The sequence below is a fragment of the Oryx dammah genome, unplaced genomic scaffold (assembly GCF_014754425.2).
Source record: "Oryx dammah isolate SB20612 unplaced genomic scaffold, SCBI_Odam_1.1 HiC_scaffold_13, whole genome shotgun sequence".
Taxonomy (NCBI): Eukaryota; Metazoa; Chordata; class Mammalia; order Artiodactyla; family Bovidae; genus Oryx; species Oryx dammah.
This window is the reverse complement of record NW_024070197.1, coordinates 19,808,484-19,827,012: the sequence shown is the minus strand read 5'-3', so window position 1 is coordinate 19,827,012 and position 18,529 is coordinate 19,808,484. Positions and strand designations below refer to the sequence as shown.

Below are 18,529 nucleotides of genomic sequence, written 5' to 3'. Positions count from 1 at the left end.
GTTGCCTGTGCTATACAGACAGCAGGTTCTCTTTTGGTTATCAACTCTAAGCATAGCAGTGCATACCTGTCAGTCCCAAACCCCCAAGCTTCCCTCCTTCCTCTACTCTGACAACCTCTGGCAACCACAAGTTTGTTCTCCAAGTCTGTGAGTCCACTTCTGTGTTGCCGACAAGTCCATTTGTATCATTATATTAACCATTTTAAAGTGTACAATTCAGTGGCATTAAATATGCTCACAATGTTGTGCCACCATCACCACTATCTAATTCCCAAACTTTTGATCAACCCAAATGCAAACCTAGTACCTACTCTTCCCCTCTCCCCAGCCCCTGGCCACCACTAGTCTGCTTTCTGTCTTTATGCATTTGCCTACTCTGGATATCTCACATAAGTGGAATAATATGTGGCCTTTTGTGTCTGACTCAGCATCATGTTCTCAAGGGTCATTCTGTTGTAGCACATGTCAGTGCTTCCTTCCTTCTTATGGCTGAATGATATTCCGTTGTATGGATATGCCGCATCTTATTTACATGTTCATCATTTGATGAACATTTAAGATTTTTCCATCTTTTGGCTACTATGAATAGTGCTACTGTGAACTTTCATTTATGGGTTTTTTTTTTTTTAACATATGTCTTCAGTTCTTTTGAGTACATACCAAGAATGGAATTGCCCGTCTTAATTCTATGTTTAACTTGTTGGGTAGCTGAAAAACTGCTTTCCACAGTAGCTGGACCATTTTATTTGTACCTGTGGAGAAGGGCATGACAACCCACTCCGATATTCTTGCCTGGAGAATCCCATGGACAGAGGAGCCTGGTGGGCACAATCCACGGGGTCACAAAGAATCGGACCTAACTGAGTGACTAATACACTTTCGGCAGCCATGTACAAGGGTTTCAGTGTCACCACACCCTTGCCAACATTTGCCGTTTTCCTTTTTTAAAAAAATAAAATTATGGCCATCTAGTGTTGCAGAGTGGGACACAACGGAGTGACTTTCAGTTTCAGTGGTGTGAAGCCCATCTGTTTCTTTTCATTTAACTTATTTTTTATTGAAGGATAATTGCTTTACAGAATTTTGATGTTTTCTATGAAACCTCAACATGAATCAGCCATAGGTATACATATATCCCCTCCTTTTTGAATCTCCCTCCCATCTCCTTCCCCATTTCACCCCCTAGGTTGATACAGAGCCCCTGTTTTAGTTTCCAAATTCCTGTTGGCTATCTATTTTACATATGGTAATGTAAGTTTCCATGTTATTCTTTCCATACATCTCACCCTCTGCTCCCCTCTCCCCATGTCCATAAGTCTATTCTCTATGTCTGTTTCTCCACTGCTGCCCTGTAAATAAATTCTTCAGTACCATTTTTCTAGATTCTGTATATATGCATTAGAATACAATATTTATCTTTCTCTTGCTGAATTACTTCACTCTGTGTAATAGGTTCTAGGTTCAGCCACCTCATTAGAACTGACTCAAATGCCTTCCTTTTTATGGTTAAATAATATTCCCTTGTGTATATGTACCACAACTTCTTTATCCATGCATCTGTCAGTGGACATCTAGGTTGCTTCCATGTTCTAGCTATTGTAAATAGTGCTGCAATGAACAATGGGATACATGTGTCTTTTCCAATGTTGGTTTCCTCAGGGTATATGCCTAGGAGTGGGATTGCTGGGTCATATGGTGGTTTTATTCCTAATTTTTTAAGGAATCTCCACACCATCTTCCATAGTGGCTGTATCAGTTTACATTCCCACCAACAGTGCAAGAGGGTTCCCCTTTCTCCACTTGCTCTCCAGCATTTATTGTTTGTAGAATTTGTGATGGTCATTTTTATTGGTGTGAGGTGATACCTCACTGTAGTTTTGTTTTGCAGTTCTCTAATAATAAGCAATGAGCATTTTTTTCATGTATTGATTATCCATTGCAATGTCTTCTTTGAAGAAATGTCTCTTTAGATCTTCTGCCCATTTTTGATTACATTGTTTTTCTAATGTTGAGTACATGAGCTGCTTGTATATTTTGGAGATTAACCCTTTGTCAGTTGCTTCATTTGCAATTAGTTTTTTCCCATTCTGAGGGTTGTCTTTTCATCTTGCTTATGGTTTCCTTTGCTGTGCAAAAGATTTTAAGTTTAATTAGGTCCCATTTGTTTATTTTTGTTTTTATTTCCATTACTCATGAGGGTAAGCCATTGAGGATCTTTCCATGATTTATGTCAAAGAGTTTTCTGCCTGTGTTTTCCTCTAAGAGTTTTATAATTTCTGGCCTTACATTTAGGCCTTTAATCCATTTTGAGTTTATCTTTGTGTATGGTGTTAAGAAGTTCTAATTTCATGCTTCTATAGTACATGTAGTTGTCCAGTTTCCCTAACATCACTTACTGAAGAGACTTTTTTCCCATTGTACTGTCTTGCCTCCTTTGTCAAAGATAAGCTACCCATAGGTGTTTGGGTTTGTCTCAGCTTTCTATCTTGTTTCATTGGTCTATACTCCTGTTTTCTGCTAGTACCATATTATCTTGATGACTGTAGCTTTGTACTATAGTCTGAAATGGGGACGGTTGATTCCTCCAGCACCATTCTTCTTTCTCAAGATTGCTTTGCCTATAATGGTTCTTTTGTGTTTCCATATGTATTGTGAGCTTATTTTGTTCTAGTTCTGAGAAAAATGCCATTGGTAAATGGATAGGGATTGCATTGAATTTGTAGATTGCTTTAAGTAGTATACTATTTTCACAATACTGATTCTTCCCTTCCAAGAATATGTTATATCTCTTCATCTGTTTATGTCATCTTTGATTCTTTCATCAGTTTCTTATAGTTTTCTGTATTTAGCTCATTTGTCTCCTTAGGTAGGTTTATTGCTGGATATTTTGTTCTTTTTATGTCAATGGTGAATGGAATTGATTCCGTAATTTCTCTTTCTGAGTATTGATTGTTAGTGTATAGGAAGTCAAGGGATTCCTGCGTATTGATTCTGTATTGTGTGATTTTTACTAAATTCACTGATTACCTCTAGTAAATTTTGATAGTATCTTCAGAATATTCTGTGTATGGTGTCATGTCATCTGCAAAACACTGAGAGTTTTCTTTCTTGTTTTCCAGTTTGGATTCCTTTATTTTTTCTTCCTCTTGGATTGCTGTGTCTAGAACGTCCAAAACTATGTTGAATAATAACAGTCAAAGTGGGCACTTTTGTCTTGTTTCTGATCTTAGAAGAAATGTTTTCAGGTTGTCACCATTGAGAACAATGTCTCCTTTGTGTTTATTGTACATGATCTTTATTATATTCAGGTAGGTTCCTTCTATGCTGATTTTCTGGAGAGTTTCTGTCATAAATGGGTGCTGAATTTTGCTGAACGCTTTTACTACATCTATCAGTCAGTCTGTTCAGTTGCTCAGTCATGTCCGACTCTTTGTGACCCCATGGACTGCAGCACGCCCGGCTTCCCTGTCCATCACGAACTCCCAGAGCTTGCTCAAACTCATATCCATTGAGTCAGTGATGCCATGCAACCATCTCACCCTCTGTTGTCCCCTTCTCCTCCTGCCTTCAATTTTTCCCAGCATCAGGGTCTTTTCCAATAAGTCGGTTCTTCTCATCAGGTGACTAAAGTATTGGCGCTTCAACTTCAGCATCAGTCCTTCCAATGAATATTCAGGACTGATTTACTTTAGAATTAACTGATTTGATCTCCTTGCAGTCCAAGGGACTCTCAAGAGTCTTCTCCAACACCACAGTTCTAAAGCATCAATTCTTTGGCGCTCAGGTTCCTTTATAGTACAACTCTCACATCCATACATGACTATGGAAAAGCCAGTCCTTTGACTAGATGGATCTTTGTCAGCACAGTAACGTCTCTGCTTTTTAATATGCTGTCTAGGTTGGTCATAGCTTTTCTTCCAAGGAGGAAGCGTCTTTTAATTTCATGGCTGCAGTCACCATCTGCAGTGATTTTGGAGCCCCCCAAAATTAAGTCTGACACTGTTTCCACTGTTTCCCCATCTATTTCCCATGAAGTGATGGGACCAGATGCCATGATCTTCGTTTTCTGAATGTTGAGCTTTAAGCCAACTTTTTCACTCTCCTCTTTCACTTTCATCAAGAGGCTTTTTAGTTCCTCTTCACTTTCTGCCATAAGGGTGGTGACATCTGCATATCTGAGATTATTGATATTTCTCCCAGCAGTCTTGATTCCAGCTTGTGCTTCTTCCAGCCCAGCATTTCTCATGATGTACTCTGCATAGAAGTTAAATCAGCAGGGTGACAATATACAGCCTTGACATACTCCTTTTCCTATTTGGAACCAGTCTGTTGTTCCATGTCCAACTCTAACTATTGCTTCCTGACCTGCATATAGGTTTCTCAAGAGGCAGGCCAGGTGGTCTGGTATTCCCATCTCTTTCAGAATTTTCCACAGTTTATTGTGATCCACACAGTCAAAAGCTTTGGCACTGTCAATAAAGCAGAAATAGATGTTTTTCTGGAACCCTCTTGCCTTTTTGATGACCCAGCAGATGTTGGCAATTTGATCTCTGGTTCCTCTGCCTTTTCTAAAACCAGCTTGAACATCTGGAAGTTCACAGTTCACATACTGCTGAAGCCTGGATTCGAGAATTTTGAGCATTACTTTACTAGCGTGTGTGATGAATGCAATTGTGTGGTAGTTTGAGCATTCTTTGGCATTGCCTTTCTTTGGGATTGGAATGAAAACTGACTTTTTCCAGTCCTGTGGCCACTGCTGAGTTTTCCAAATTTGCTGGCATATTGAGTGCAGCACTTTCACAGCATCATCTTTCAGGATTTGAAATAGCTCTACTGGAATTCCATCACCTCCACTAGCTTTGTTCGTAGTGATGCTTTCTAAGGCCCACTTGACTTCACATTCCAGGATGTCTGGCTCTAGGTGAGTGATCACACCATCATGATTATCTTGGTCGTGAAGCTCTTTTTGTGCAGTTCTTCTGTGTATTCTTGCCACCTCTTCTTAATATCTTCTGCTTCTGTTAGGTCCATACCATTTCTGTCCTTTATTGAGCCTATCTTTGCATGAAATATTCCCTTGGTATCTCTAATTTTCTTGAAGAGATCTCTAGTCTTTCCCATTCTGTTGTTTTCCTCTATTTCTTGCATTGATCACTGAGGAAGGCTTTCTTATCTCTTCTTGCTATTCTTTGGAACTCTGCATTCAGTTGCTTGTATGTTTCCTTTTCTCCTTTGCTTTTCACTTCTCTTCTTTTCACAGCTATTTGTAAGGCCTCCTCAGACAACCATTTTGCTTTTTTGCATTTATTTTCCATGGGGATGGTCTTGATCCCTGTCTCCTGTACAATGTCATGAACCACTATCCGTAGTTCTTCAGGCACTCTGTCTATCAGATCTAATCCCTTGAATCTATTCATCACTTTCACTGTATAATCATAAGGGATTTGATTTACATCATACCTGAATTGTCTAGTGGTTTTCACTACTTTCTTCAATTTGAGTCTGAATTTGACAATAATGAGTTCATGATGTGAGCCACAGTCAGCTTCTGGTCTTGTTTTTGCTGACTGTATAGAGCTTCTCCATCTTTGGCTGCAAAGAATATAACCAATCTGATTTCAGTGTTGACCATCTGGTGATGTCCATGTGTAGTCTTCTCTTGTGTTGTTGGAAACAGGTGTTTGCTATGACCAGTGCATTCTCTCGGCAAAACTCTATTAGCCTTTGCCCTGCTTCATTCCGTATCCCAAGGCCAAATTTGCCTGTTACCCCAGGTGTTTCTTGACTTCCTACTTTTGCATTCCAGTCCCCTATAATGAAAAGGACATCTTTTTGGCTGTTAGTTCTAAAAGGTCTTGTAGGTCTTCATAGAACCGTTCAACCTCAGCTTCTTCAGCATTACTGGTTGGGGCATAGACTTGGATAACTGTGATATTGAATGGTTTTCCTTGGAAATGAACAGAGATCATTCTGTCGTTTTTGAGATTGCATCCAAGTACTGCATTTCGGACTGTTGTTGACCATGATGGCTACTCCATTTCTTCTAAGGCATTCCTGCCCACAGGAGTAGATATAATGGTCATCTGAGTTAAATTCACCTATTCCAGACCATTTTAGTTCGCGGATTCCTAGAATGTCGACGTTCACTCTTGCCATCTCCTGTTTGACTACTTCCAATTTGCCTTGATTCATGGACCTGACATTCCAGGTTCCTATGCAATATTGCTCTTTACAGCATTGAACCTTTCTTCTATCACCAGTCACGTCCACAACTGGCTATTGTTTTTGCTTTGGCTCCATCCCTTCATTCTTTCTGGAGTTATTTCTCCACTGATCTTCAGTAGCATATTGGGCACCTACCAACCTGGGGAGTTCCTCTTTTGGTATCCTATCATTTTGCCTTTTCATACTGCTCATGGGGTTCTCAAGGCAAGAATACTGAAGTGGTTTGCCATTCCCTTCTCCAGTGGCCACATTCTGTCAGGCCTCTCCACCACAACCCGCCCGTCTTGGTTGGCCCCACACAGCATGGCTTAGTTTCATTGAGTTACACAAGGCTGTGGTCCGTGTGATCAGATTGACTAATTTTCTGTGATTGTGGTTTGTGTGTCTGCCCTCTGATGCCTCTTGCAACACCTACCGTCTTTCTTGGCTTTCTCTTACCTTAGACGTGGGGTATCTCTTCATGGCTGCTCCAGCAAAGTGCAGCTGCTGCTCCTTACCTCAGACGAGTGGTATCTCCTCACAGCCGCCCCTCCTGACCTTGAACGTGGAGTAGCTCCTCTTGGCCCTCCTGCGCCTGTGCAGCCACCACTCCTTTGACGTAGGGTTGCTCCTCTTGGTCACCTGTAAGTCCATCCATTTTCTACAGCCTTTCTACCCTTGAATGTCTCTGTACTGTTCCTCCCATCTCTTCTACAGTGCTTCCATTTGACGAAAAGCGAAGCCTCTTCTAGGCCATTATCTCTGGGCCAGTTACACAATCAGCTCTGCACTGCTGCCGCCTCTGTGAACTTATCTCAATCTTTCTCTCCTCCCTCAATACCTCCTGTCTGCTTCTTGACCAGAGCAAGTGTTCTTATGCAGCAGGGCCTCTCTGTGTGGTGCCCTCCTTAACTGGAAGTCTCTTCCTCCAGTGGTTGCATGATTTGTTCCCTCATCATCAGATGTCTTCAAGTATTGCAGTGCAGAGATTTCCTCATATCTCGAGGCCTCATATCAAAGGTCACTGTCTCCATCCTCCCCCCATGGCCCTCTGTCTTCTCCCCCTTCTTCATATTTTCCCAGAGTGCTTCTTCCTTTGTGGGGTCACTGTCTTTCACTCCCTCTTAGGTGATGAAGGGCTGCAGGAGAGCGAGAGCTGTGCTGTGTGCTGCTGTATCCCAGGACTAGGAGAGGGCCCAGCATTCGGTAGATGTTGCACAGTGTTTGTTAGAATAATGGCAGGAAGATTCCATTTCTCTGGAGTTGATAAATGAGAGTATTTTTAGATCTATTTTCTGTAGATATGCTTGTGAATACTATATGGCATTAAGTAAATAAGATAAAGGTTTAAAATATTTGATAAGCCAGAATCATGTAGCTTTTGGCTTGAGGCACCTGGCTGTTCTTTCTCTAAGTGAACTTCAGGTTTACTGAAGAACTGACCTGAAGTTGGGACACAAGGGGTGACCACAGTCAGAACCCTATGCCAAATAGGATTCATATCCTGTAACTGCTCTTGGCAAAGAGGCACCGAGTACTGAGCTTCAGTGTCAGCTGACCTCGTGGAGCCCCTCCTCACCATGGCTCCTGCTTCCTGGGGGCCACCACTCTGAAGGTCACCCCACAAGGGGCTCAGTTGGCTCCAGGTTTGTCTCAGCTGTCCCTGGGCAGGAAGGTGAACACCACATGGCCCAGGATGCACATGCTGACTCTATTTTTAGGGCAGGACTTTTTTTGTTGGGACAAACCCCATTGCTGCTCACTGATAGCAGATAGATTCTGGATAGATTGTGCAGTTCAAGCACCCCTTGAGACCTGGTTCACTGATGGAGAAGGAAGGACATCTAGGAGAAGGAGAAAGGATGGAACCTGCTCAGAAGCTTGTTCCTTTAAGGGCCTGAGGAAAGCTAGTGGTGTGATTTGAAATTATAGAATTACCACTGCTTGAGAAAACCCACGTGGTCTCAAGTCCTGCAAATTCCTTGCTGAGCATGATCTGGAGCCCAGGGATACTGTCCATCAGTCCTCAGGGCCCAGTCTAGAGACTGTAAATGTTAAGATATTTGGGGTCTTCAGTAAAACCCAGGTCCCCATTCTTATCTCCAGGACTTAAACTTTGGGGAAAAAGGAAGGATTCTCAATGATCTTTTTTCTACCTGACAGTGGTATAAACCTGTCCTTGGCCCTCTTGTGATTCCATCTGGTCACTTTGGTAGAGTGCTGCCCTTGGAGCCCAGATAGGTTGAGGGAAGGATGATCAGGAAAACAGGTGATGGTTGGGGCTGGGACAATAGAGAACTTGGCTCCAAATGGAATCACTTAGAAATGTCAGCTCCACTTGATTTTTGGCAAAGATACTACCACTTATTCTCCAGGAGCTCTGCTCTCAGAGTAGAAAAGGCTTCCCACAGTAAACATCCCAAGGTCCAAGGGGGCCACCTGTGCCAGTGCCTTGCCACAGGCCTGTGGTTCTGCTGGGAGTGATGTGGGCTGGGCTCAGGGAGTAGTGGTTTATTAAGCAACAGAAACTCTGCCCTGAGAAGAGCACTCCAACTGCTGCCATGATGAAGGGAGCACAGCTTGTTCTGGCCTTTCTGGTGACCAGAGAGCTTCCCTTCAAGATGCATGAGGGTGGGAAGGAGGGTCCAGATGATCCTCATGATCCTTGCCCATTGCTGTCTCACTGCATCCTTCCAAGTCCTGTCCAAGCTGCTTCTAGGGGCAAATTCAGAGGGAAGCTGGCAGATCAGTGCCAAGGAGTCCTGCACAAACTCCTGAGGCTCTCAGTCTTTGAATGGAGGAGGAGGAGGAGGTGGTGTGGAGCTGGAAGCTTCATTAGTTGTGCACACTGTGGGTGATAATTCCTTGAGGGTAGTGGTACTCATTGGAAGGTAGGAAGCAGGCTGGTATGCCTGGAGGTGGTGGTCAAGGGCAGAGGGGTCTCCAGGCCTCACTCCTCTTGCCACTTCCTCTGCCATATGTCATAGAGAAGGTTTTTTTGTAAGCAGTCCTGGAGAGGGTGGGTCTTTGTGGCAGGTGAGTCTGGAATCTTTGTATATGTGAGTTCTATCAAGCTGAGGCAAAACAGGAAAACTACTGACTTGGTGCTTCCTTTGACAAGGTGTTTTCTGTCTCTGCCTTCATTGGAAGCCTGCCCTATTTTTTTTTTTATAAAGCCCTTGGTATTGTGAGCCTTGGACTCCCAAGTAGAGCATTGAATGAAAACTTCGATTAGATTGATGCTGTGCTGTGGTTAGTCGATAAGTTGATGCTAATGAAGCAGAAAAAGCAGCCATTGGAAAAATCCAGGATTGTTTCATTGAAAGAGGACCTAAAAACAGGTTTAATCATCTGAAATATAAGGTAATTTACTCTTTATCCACACTTTTGGAAAGAACTAACATGCAGCCTAGTGCAGTATGTCACATGATAATAGAGCATGCAGTCATGAGATATGTGATAGACAGAGCTATAAACAAAGAAGAACATAAACCTTTGCTCCAACCTGCAGCACCTGTAATATGCAAGCACAGTCCACCTGCACACCCAGCCTCTTGTTACCAAATATGTCCATATCACGTCAATCAGCTTACACAGAATAGGGGACTAGTGTCAATGCAATAGGACAAGTGTGTTGACTCATGTAATTATCTTTCTCACTGAGAGGAACAAGCATTCGAGGAGTAGAATTTTAATCTTTGAGGAAGTATTCAGTTCACAAATGTGTAGGACTCTTGTTACCTCTATTTTAGAAACATTGAAAAGGAGCCCCTGCTTTTAAAATCTCCTTCCAGCATGAGACTTCCTGGCTTTATAAGGTTTCCATCCCTTGCTCACATCACTTCCTCTTTATCCCTTTTAGATAGACATTGCTCTGACTCAGAGCCCCATTTCCACCAGCATGGTCTCAGTGCCTACAAGCCAGAATTTCCACTGTGATGTTTTGGTGGCTGAGGCTCCTGTGGAACTTCTAGGTACGTGCTGTTACTCAGTTGGACTAACAGTGTATCTCCTAAAGAACCATCTTTTTTGTTTTTCTTGTCATATAGTATTGGAGATTTTAAATAGTCTTTCTCACATAGATGTAAAGAACAGACTTTTGGACTCTGTGGGAGAAGGCGAGGGTGGGATGATTTGAGAGAATAGCATTGAAACATGTATATTACCATATGTGAAATAGATCACCAGTCTAGGTTCAATGCATGAAACAGGGTGCTCAGGGCCGGTGCACTGGGATGACCCTGAGGGATGGGATGGGGAGGGAGGTGGGAGAGGGAGGTCAGGATGGGGAACACATGTGCACCCATGGCTGATTCATGTCAACATATGGCAAAAACCACTACAATATTGTAAAGTAATTAGCCTCCAATTAAAATAAATTAATCAATTTTTAAAAAGTCTGTCTCAGCACATTTTTCTTAAATTGTTGATTATTCAAAATGAGAGGTTTTCCAGGAACCAGAGTTGCATGGATCATAGAAGTTCACAGGGCACAAGGGGTTGTTTATGACACCTGCCTGCACATCCTGGGCACCCAGCACGCCTGGCAGAAGAGGCTCGGGTGCAGAATGTGTGACCCACACCCAGACTCCAGCACCTTGCTCCTCCCTCAGGACCAGCCCTGGCTGTGCCCTCCTGACCCTTGTCATCTATCTCCTCCCCTCCCTGGTGTGGCTGGTGGCTCTTTCTCCCTCCTGACGCCTGTGCCTGGGCTGTTATGGAACCATCCTCCCCCGGGTGCCTGATGGCAGCCGCTTCTCCAGTGGCGAATTTGTGGGCAGAAGTTCTTGCTGGGGATGGGGCTGAATCCCTGAGGGTGAGGCGTGAGGTGATCCTGGGGAGACAGGATAGCCTGGCTGTGGGCTCAGTTCCTGTCCCTCCTTCTCCTGCTTCCTCCCAGGCTTCTGTCACTTTCAGTGAGAATTGCTCTGGCTAGGAAGTGTCCTCGGTGGTGAATGCTCTTATTGGATTCAATTCTAGTCTGCTGTCTATGGTGACATAATCTTGACCAGTGATGCCAGGCCTGTACTCGAGCTTCCTTGCCCTGTTCTCCTCATCTGAAGCTGAAATCCAGACATGTCTCCCACCTGATGTGGTCTCTATCAGGCTGACTCTAATAAAATAACTGCAGCATTGCTCAGTGTGCCCAATGTCTGTGTTCTGTGTGGGTAGGATGTGAGGCAGGAGGTCTTGGGTGATGGTGAGGAGAAGTGACACATGTGGTCATTGACAGCATGGGGACAGGAGAAGACAGAATGAGAATAAACCGAGGCCCTGTCTCTGGCAAGCTGTGTGACCATGGGCAAGTTTGTTGTGACTTTCTCAAGTCATTCTCAATCTGGTATACAGGGATTGTGTGTGAAGATTAAGCATAAAAATAAATACGTAACCCCAGCTTCAAAGCCCGAAAAGAGATAAGTGTTGTCTCTGGCCACAGAAATTATATCTCCAACTCTGGCCTTTAGCCCAGTGGCAGAGCTTCCAGTCCTTTAAATGTCCCTCTGGTTATTGAAGGTTGACTTCAGAGATGACCTAAGAGTATCATCACAGGTCCCCTCTTTCTCCCAATGGCATTAGCCATTTTCTACTTCTTAGGTGGGTGTCTTCTGAGGAGCCAGAATTTGTCTAGGGACACTTAGTGCCACTGCTGTTCTTGGGCCTGCCTTGGGGACCAGAACCTCCATGAAGTGTTGAACTAGGTGGATGGGAGTGGCTGGAAGAAGCTACCCCAGTGGGAATGTTGTTTCCATGGAAACAGCTCATACTGTGAAGTGTGACTTGCAGGATGTGACACGTGGACACATTTCCTCATCCCTCCAGCCTACTTCCAAAGGCATGAAATGCATAGCTGCATTACCATAGGAGACTTGTGAAACTACAGGGGAGGGACTAGATTTTAGCCCTGTTTCCTAGGGTCTAGAACAATGCCAGGCTACAGTCCACATAACCCACATAAAGAGTGGCATAACTGGTGAAATCTCTGCCTTCTGACGAGGCAGGCATAAGTTCACGTATTGTAAACTGAACTTGGGACTTGGAGCCAAGTGTCTAGGGCCTGGAGTCCTGGCTTTTCTTTGATCTGCTGGCTGAAATTAGTTAAATTCACTGATTTACTCTTTCTACACCTTTATTTTATGTGTACCAAGCTCTGTATGCTCTGCTACATTTAGTATTATCTGTTTGTGCATGCACGCATGCTCAGTTGCTTTGGTCACGGCCAACTCTTTGGGATATTAAGAACTGTATCTCGCCAGTTTCCTCCGTCTGTGGGATCTTCCTGGGAAGATTACTGGGGTGTGTTGCTGTGTCCTCCACCAGGGGGTCTTCTCGACCCAGGTATAGAACTCTTGTCTCTTGCATTTCTGGTGGATCCTTTACTGCTGAGCCGCCAGTGTGGCACCTCTGACCCACCCCCATCCCCGTAAATAAATCTTTGTTCTGATGAAGGTTGACTTAAATTTACCTCCCAGACTAAATTCTTGAAGTCAACCAAGAAAATTGAGACATATAGGAACTCTAAGGACAGTTGTTTTCAACAAGTATTATAACAGAAGTGTAAGTTTCCATAAATAGTCTAGTTTCAATGGAGGAGTAGATAACTGGTCATTGTGACAAAAGAGAAAACCCATAGATAGAATCAAAGACAGTTTAAGATATGGTAATGACAGTTCCTTGAATCATGAAGAAGGAATGGCCCTTTTAAAAATGGCACATGTATACCTGTGGCAGATTCATGTTGATGTGTGGCAAAACCAATACAATATTGTAAAATAATTAACCTCCAATTAAAATAAATAAATTTATATTAAAAAATGGCAGTGAGACTTTTGGATAGCAGTCATTCTGACTGTTGTGAAATGGTACCTCATTGTGGTTTTGATTTTCATTTCTCTGATAATGAGTGATGTTGACCATCTTTTCATATGTTTGTTAGCCATCTGTATGTCTTCTTTGGGGAAATGTCTGTTTAGTTCTTCGGCCCACTTTTTGATTGAGTCGTTTATTTTTCTGGAATTGAGCTGCAGGAGTTGCTTGTATAATTTTGAGATTGATTCTTTGTCCGTTTCTTTGTTTGCTGTTATTTTCTCCCATTCTGAAAGCTGTCTTTTCACTTTGCTTATAGTTTCCTTTGTTGTGCAGAAGCTTTCAATTTTAATTAGGTCCCATTTGTTTATTTTTGCTTTTATTTCCAATATTCTGGGAGATGGGCCATAGAGGACCCTGCTATGGTTTATGTCGGAGAGTGTTTTGCCTATGTTTTCCTCTAGGAATTTTATAGTTTCTGGTCTTATGTTTAGATCTTTAATCCATTTTGAGTTTGTTTTTGTGTATGGTGTTAGAAAGCAATAAATGCTGGAAAGGGTGTGGAGAAAAGGGAACTCTCTTACACTGTTGGTGGGAATGCAAACTAGTACAGCCACTATGGAGAACAGTGTGGAGATTCCTTAAAAAGCTGGAAATAGAACTGCCTTATGACCCAGCAATCCCACTGCTGGGCATACACACCAAGGAAACCAGAATTGAAAGAGACACATATACCCCAATGTTCATTGCAGCGCTGTTTATAATAGCCAGGACATGGAAACAACCTAGATGTCCATCAGCAGATGAATGGATAAGAAAGCTGTGGTACATATACACAATGGAATATTACTCAGCCATTAAAAAGAATACATTTGACTCAGTTCTAATGAGGTGAATGAAACTGGAGCCTATTATACAGAGTGAAGTAAGCCAGAAAGAAAAACACCAATACAGTATACTAACGCATATATATGGAATTTAGAAAGATGGTAACGATAACCCTGTATGCGAGACAGCAAAAGAGACACAGATGTATAGAACAATCTTTTGGACTCTGTGAGAGAGGGTGAGGGCAGGATGATATGGGAGAATGGCATTGAAACATGTAAATTATCACATGTGAAACGAATCGCCAGTCCAGGTTTCGATGCATGATACGGAGTGCTCGGGGCTGGTGTACTGGGATGACTCAGAGGGATGGGATGGGGAGGGAAGTGGGAGGAGGTTCAGGATGGGGAACACATGTACATCCATGGCAGATTCATGTTAATGTATGGCAAAACCAATACAATATTGTAAAGTAAATAAATAAATAAATAAAACTGAGCTAAAAATGAATAAATAAATAAAAATTCGTATGTATAAAAATAAATAAATAAAAATGGCAGTGAGAAAAATGACCAAACGTTAAAACAATCTAGATGGATCTGCTAAACCTTTTCCTGTGTATTTATGTGGATTAATGATTTAATTGCCATCACTCCAATAATTAATTAATCATCACAGCTCATTTCTCCTCTTCCCATCAGTGTCTTTCAGTTTGACTTTCATGACATCATAGTTTCTTGTTTTTCTCCTGTTTTACTGGAAGATCCTTCTCAGGTCTGCATGATCTGAGTCCTGTACTAGGAATCATTCCTCATGTCTTTCCTTTCTTATATGTGTTCAGTTTGTTAGTGGTATCATCCAGCTTCATTTTAACTTTATTCATAACATTTGAATTTAAAATCTGCAACCCCAATACTAAAACACAGAATTGATCCTCACTTAATATTTAATTAATGAATTAATTAAATATTAAGTTTTTAACATATTAAGTTGTTTTCTAAAAAGCCCAAAAATTTTTGTGAAGGAAAAATACACACACAGCCTATATAAATGAATAAACTATTCAAGGAAGTTTTCAACCAAATAATATTGTTTTTCCTTACAAACAGCAGTTGGTTTGCGACTTCCCTGGTGGTTTAGTGTTTAATGCTGAACTTCCTCTACAGGGTGGACAGATTCCATACCTGGTGGGAAACTAATATCCTGCATGCTGAGTGGCCCAAAACACAAACAGCAGTTAGTTTAATAGAATCCCAGTAAACTAACAGCAGGAATTCTTGAGTGTTTCACATGAGAGTCTGTGTTTGTCTTTGTTGTTCTTCAGTTGCCCTGTTGAGTCCAACTCTTTGCAACCCCATGGACTGTAACACGCCAGGCCTCCCTGTCCCTCACCATCTCCTGGAGTTTGCCCAAGTTCGTGTTCATTGCATTGGTGATGCTGTCCAGCTATCTCATCCTCTGATGCCCTCTTCTCCTTCTGCCCTCAATCTTTCTCACCATCAGGGACTTTTCCAGTGAGTTGTGTTTGCATCAGATAACCAAAATGCTGGAGCTTTAGCATCAGCGTCAGTCCTTCCAGTGAATAGGCAGTCCAACGAAGTCCAAGGGACTTCAGGAGTCTTCTCCAGCACCACAGTTTGAAGGTATCAATTCTTCGGCATTCTGCCTTCTTTACAGTCCAGTCCTCACAACTGTATGTGACCACTGGGTAGTCCATGAACCTTGACTATATGGACCTTTGTCGGCAGAGTAATGTCTCTGCTTTTAAACACACTCTCTGGGTTTTGTCTTTCAGTCAGTTCAGTTCAGTCCCTCGGTCGTGTCCAACTCTTTGTGACCTCATGGACCACAGCACACCAGGCTTCCCTGTCTATCACCAACTCCTAGAGCTTGCTCAAACTCATGTCCATCAAGTCAGTGATGCCATCCAACCATCTCATCCTCTGTCGTCCCCTTCTCCTGCCTCCAATCTTTCCCAGCATCAGGGTCTTTTCCAGTGAGTCAATTCTTCACATCAGATGACCAAAGTATTGGAGAATCAGCTTCAGCATCAGTCATTCCAATGAATATTCAGGATAGATTTCCTTTGGGATTGACTGCTTTGATCTCCTTGCAGTCCTAGGGACTCTCAAGAGTCTTCTCCAACAAAACAGTTCAAAGCATCAATTCTTCAGCACTCAGCTTTCTTTATAGTCCAGCTCTCACATCCATACATGACTACTGGAAAAACCATAGCTTTGACTAGATGAACCTTTATTGGCAATGTAATATCTCTGATTTTTAATATGCTCTCTAGGTTGGTCATAGCTTTCTTCCAAGGAGCAAGTGTCTTCATTTCACAGCTGCAGTCACCATCTGCAGTGATTTTGGAGCCCCCCAAAATAAATCTGACACTGTTTACATTGTTTCTCCATGTATTTTCCATGGAGTGATGGGACCAGGTGCCATGATCTTAGTTTTTCGAATGTTGTTTTAAGCCAGCTTTTTCACTCTTTTTTCACTGTCATTTATTTATTATTGTTCCTCTTGCCTGGCAAGGGTTCAAATCCTAACCCACTGCAGTGGAAGCATGGAGTCCTAACTACAGGACCACCAGGGCAGACCCCAAGTATTTCTGAAAGGTATTTTATTCTTAGAAAATTGATCTTACAGTTGTCACATGATCTAGAAATCCCTTTTCTAGGTTTACACTCAAAAGAAATGAAAATTTATGTCCACATAAAAACCTGTCCATTGATGTTGATAGCAGCTTTATTCAGATAAGTTTATCAAAGCTGAAATCTACCTAAGTGTCCTTTAAGTAGTGAATGTGGAACAAAGTATGTTACACTCCTACAATTGAATTCTACTCAGCAAAGAAAATGAAGGAACCATTGCACATGCAGCAACATGGATGATTCTCAAATATATTATGATGAGTAAAAGAATTAGAACTTAAAGACTACAATCAAATGGTTTATTTGTACACCATTTATTGCATTATATTTGGAAAAATAAGCAAGAATATCTGTGAGGAAAATGGTACATAATTAAGGGTAGTAAGTCCAGGAGAGGAACCAGTGATCAAACTGCCAACATCTGCTGGATCATAGAAAAAGCAAGAGAATTCCAGAAACACAACAACTTCTACTGCATTGACTATGCTAAATGCCTTCACTATGTGTATCAAAACAAAGTGTGGAAAATTCTTAAAGAGATGGGAATACCAACCATCTTACCTGCTTCCTGAGAAATCTGTATGCAGGTCAAGAAGCAACAGTTAGAACTGGACAGGGAACAACAGACTGGTTTCAAGTTGGGAAAGGAGTACGTCAAGTCTGTATATTGGCAGCCTACTTATATGCAGAGTACATCATGTGAAATGCTGGGCTGGATGAATCACAAACTGGAAATATTGCTCAGCAACTTCAGATAAACAGATGATACCACTGTAATGGCAGAAAGTGAAGAGAAACTTAAGAGCCTCTTGATAAAGTAAAAGAGGAGAGTGAAAAAGTTGGCTTAAAACTCAACATTCATAAACTAAGATTATGGCATCTAGTCCCATCACTTCATGGCAAATAGATGGGAAAAAAATGGAATCAGTGGCAGATTTTATTTTCTTGGGCTCCAAAATCACTGCCGACGGTGACTGTAGCCATGAAATTAAAAGATGGTTTCTCTTTAGAAGAAAAGCTATGACAAACTTAGGGTGTTAAAAAGCAGATTCATGTTAATGTATGGCAAAACCAATACAATATTGTAAAGTAATTAGCCTCCAATTAAATAAATTTAAAAAAAAGGAGAGACATCACTTTGCTGATGAGTCCATATAGTCAAAGCTGTGGTTTCTCCAGTAGTCTTGTACTGATGTGAGAGATGGATCATAAAGACGGCTGAGCACCAAAGTATTGATGCTTTCAAATTGTGGTCCTGGAGAAGACTCTTGAGAATCCCTTGGACAGAAAGGAGATCAAACTGGTCAATCCTAATGGAAATCAATCCTGAATATTCCTTGGAAGGGCTGATGCTGAAGTTGAAACCCCAATACTTTGGACACTGATGTGAAGAGCTGAGTCACTGGAAAAGACCCTGATGCTGGGAAAGATTGAGGGCAGGAGGAGAAGGAGGCAACAGAGGATGAGATGGTTGGATGGTGTCACAAACTCATTGAACCTGGATTTGAGGAAACTCTGGGAAATAGTGAAGAATAGGGAAGCCTGGCATGCTATAGTCCATGGAGTCTCAAAGAGTCAGACACAACTTAGTGACTGAAAAACAACAAAACCCAGGAGATGCTGTAACATGCACTCTGATGTCATAGACAGATAAATGGGCTATTAAAGGAAGGCATAAATAGATCTAAATCACCATGGATTTTATGATAAAAGTAATTTACCTATCAGTGAGGAGTTTTGAGTTACTTCATAGATGAAATGATACTAGATAAACTAATTGGACATTTGTGGAAATGTGTGTTGCATCTGCATCACAGCCTTCTCCAAAGTTACTTTCAGGTAAGTTATTGATTTACACATTCAAAGACTGCAATAGAAAGAAGTAAAACTCTCACTGTTTGCAGATGACATGATCCTCTACATAGAAATCCCTAAAGATGCCACCAGAAAATTACTAGAGCTAATCAATGAATATAGTAAAGTTGCACGATATAAAATCAACACACAGAAATCCCTTGCATTCCTATACACTAATA

The 18,529-nt window shown here is 41.9% G+C and overlaps 1 protein-coding gene and 1 long non-coding RNA gene across 2 annotated transcripts in view; one reads left to right on the top strand and one right to left on the bottom strand.

The window, feature by feature from the left end:
• The window catches only part of LOC120872598 (major allergen I polypeptide chain 1-like), a 116,122-nt gene that overhangs the window by 76,603 nt on the left and 20,990 nt on the right, over positions 1 to 18,529 (bottom strand). The window lies entirely within an intron of this gene.
• On the top strand, positions 9,481 to 11,344 carry LOC120872620. The gene is made up of 2 exons (XR_005723290.1): positions 9,481 to 9,567; positions 11,105 to 11,344. It is a non-coding gene; the product is annotated as an uncharacterized LOC120872620 (long non-coding RNA).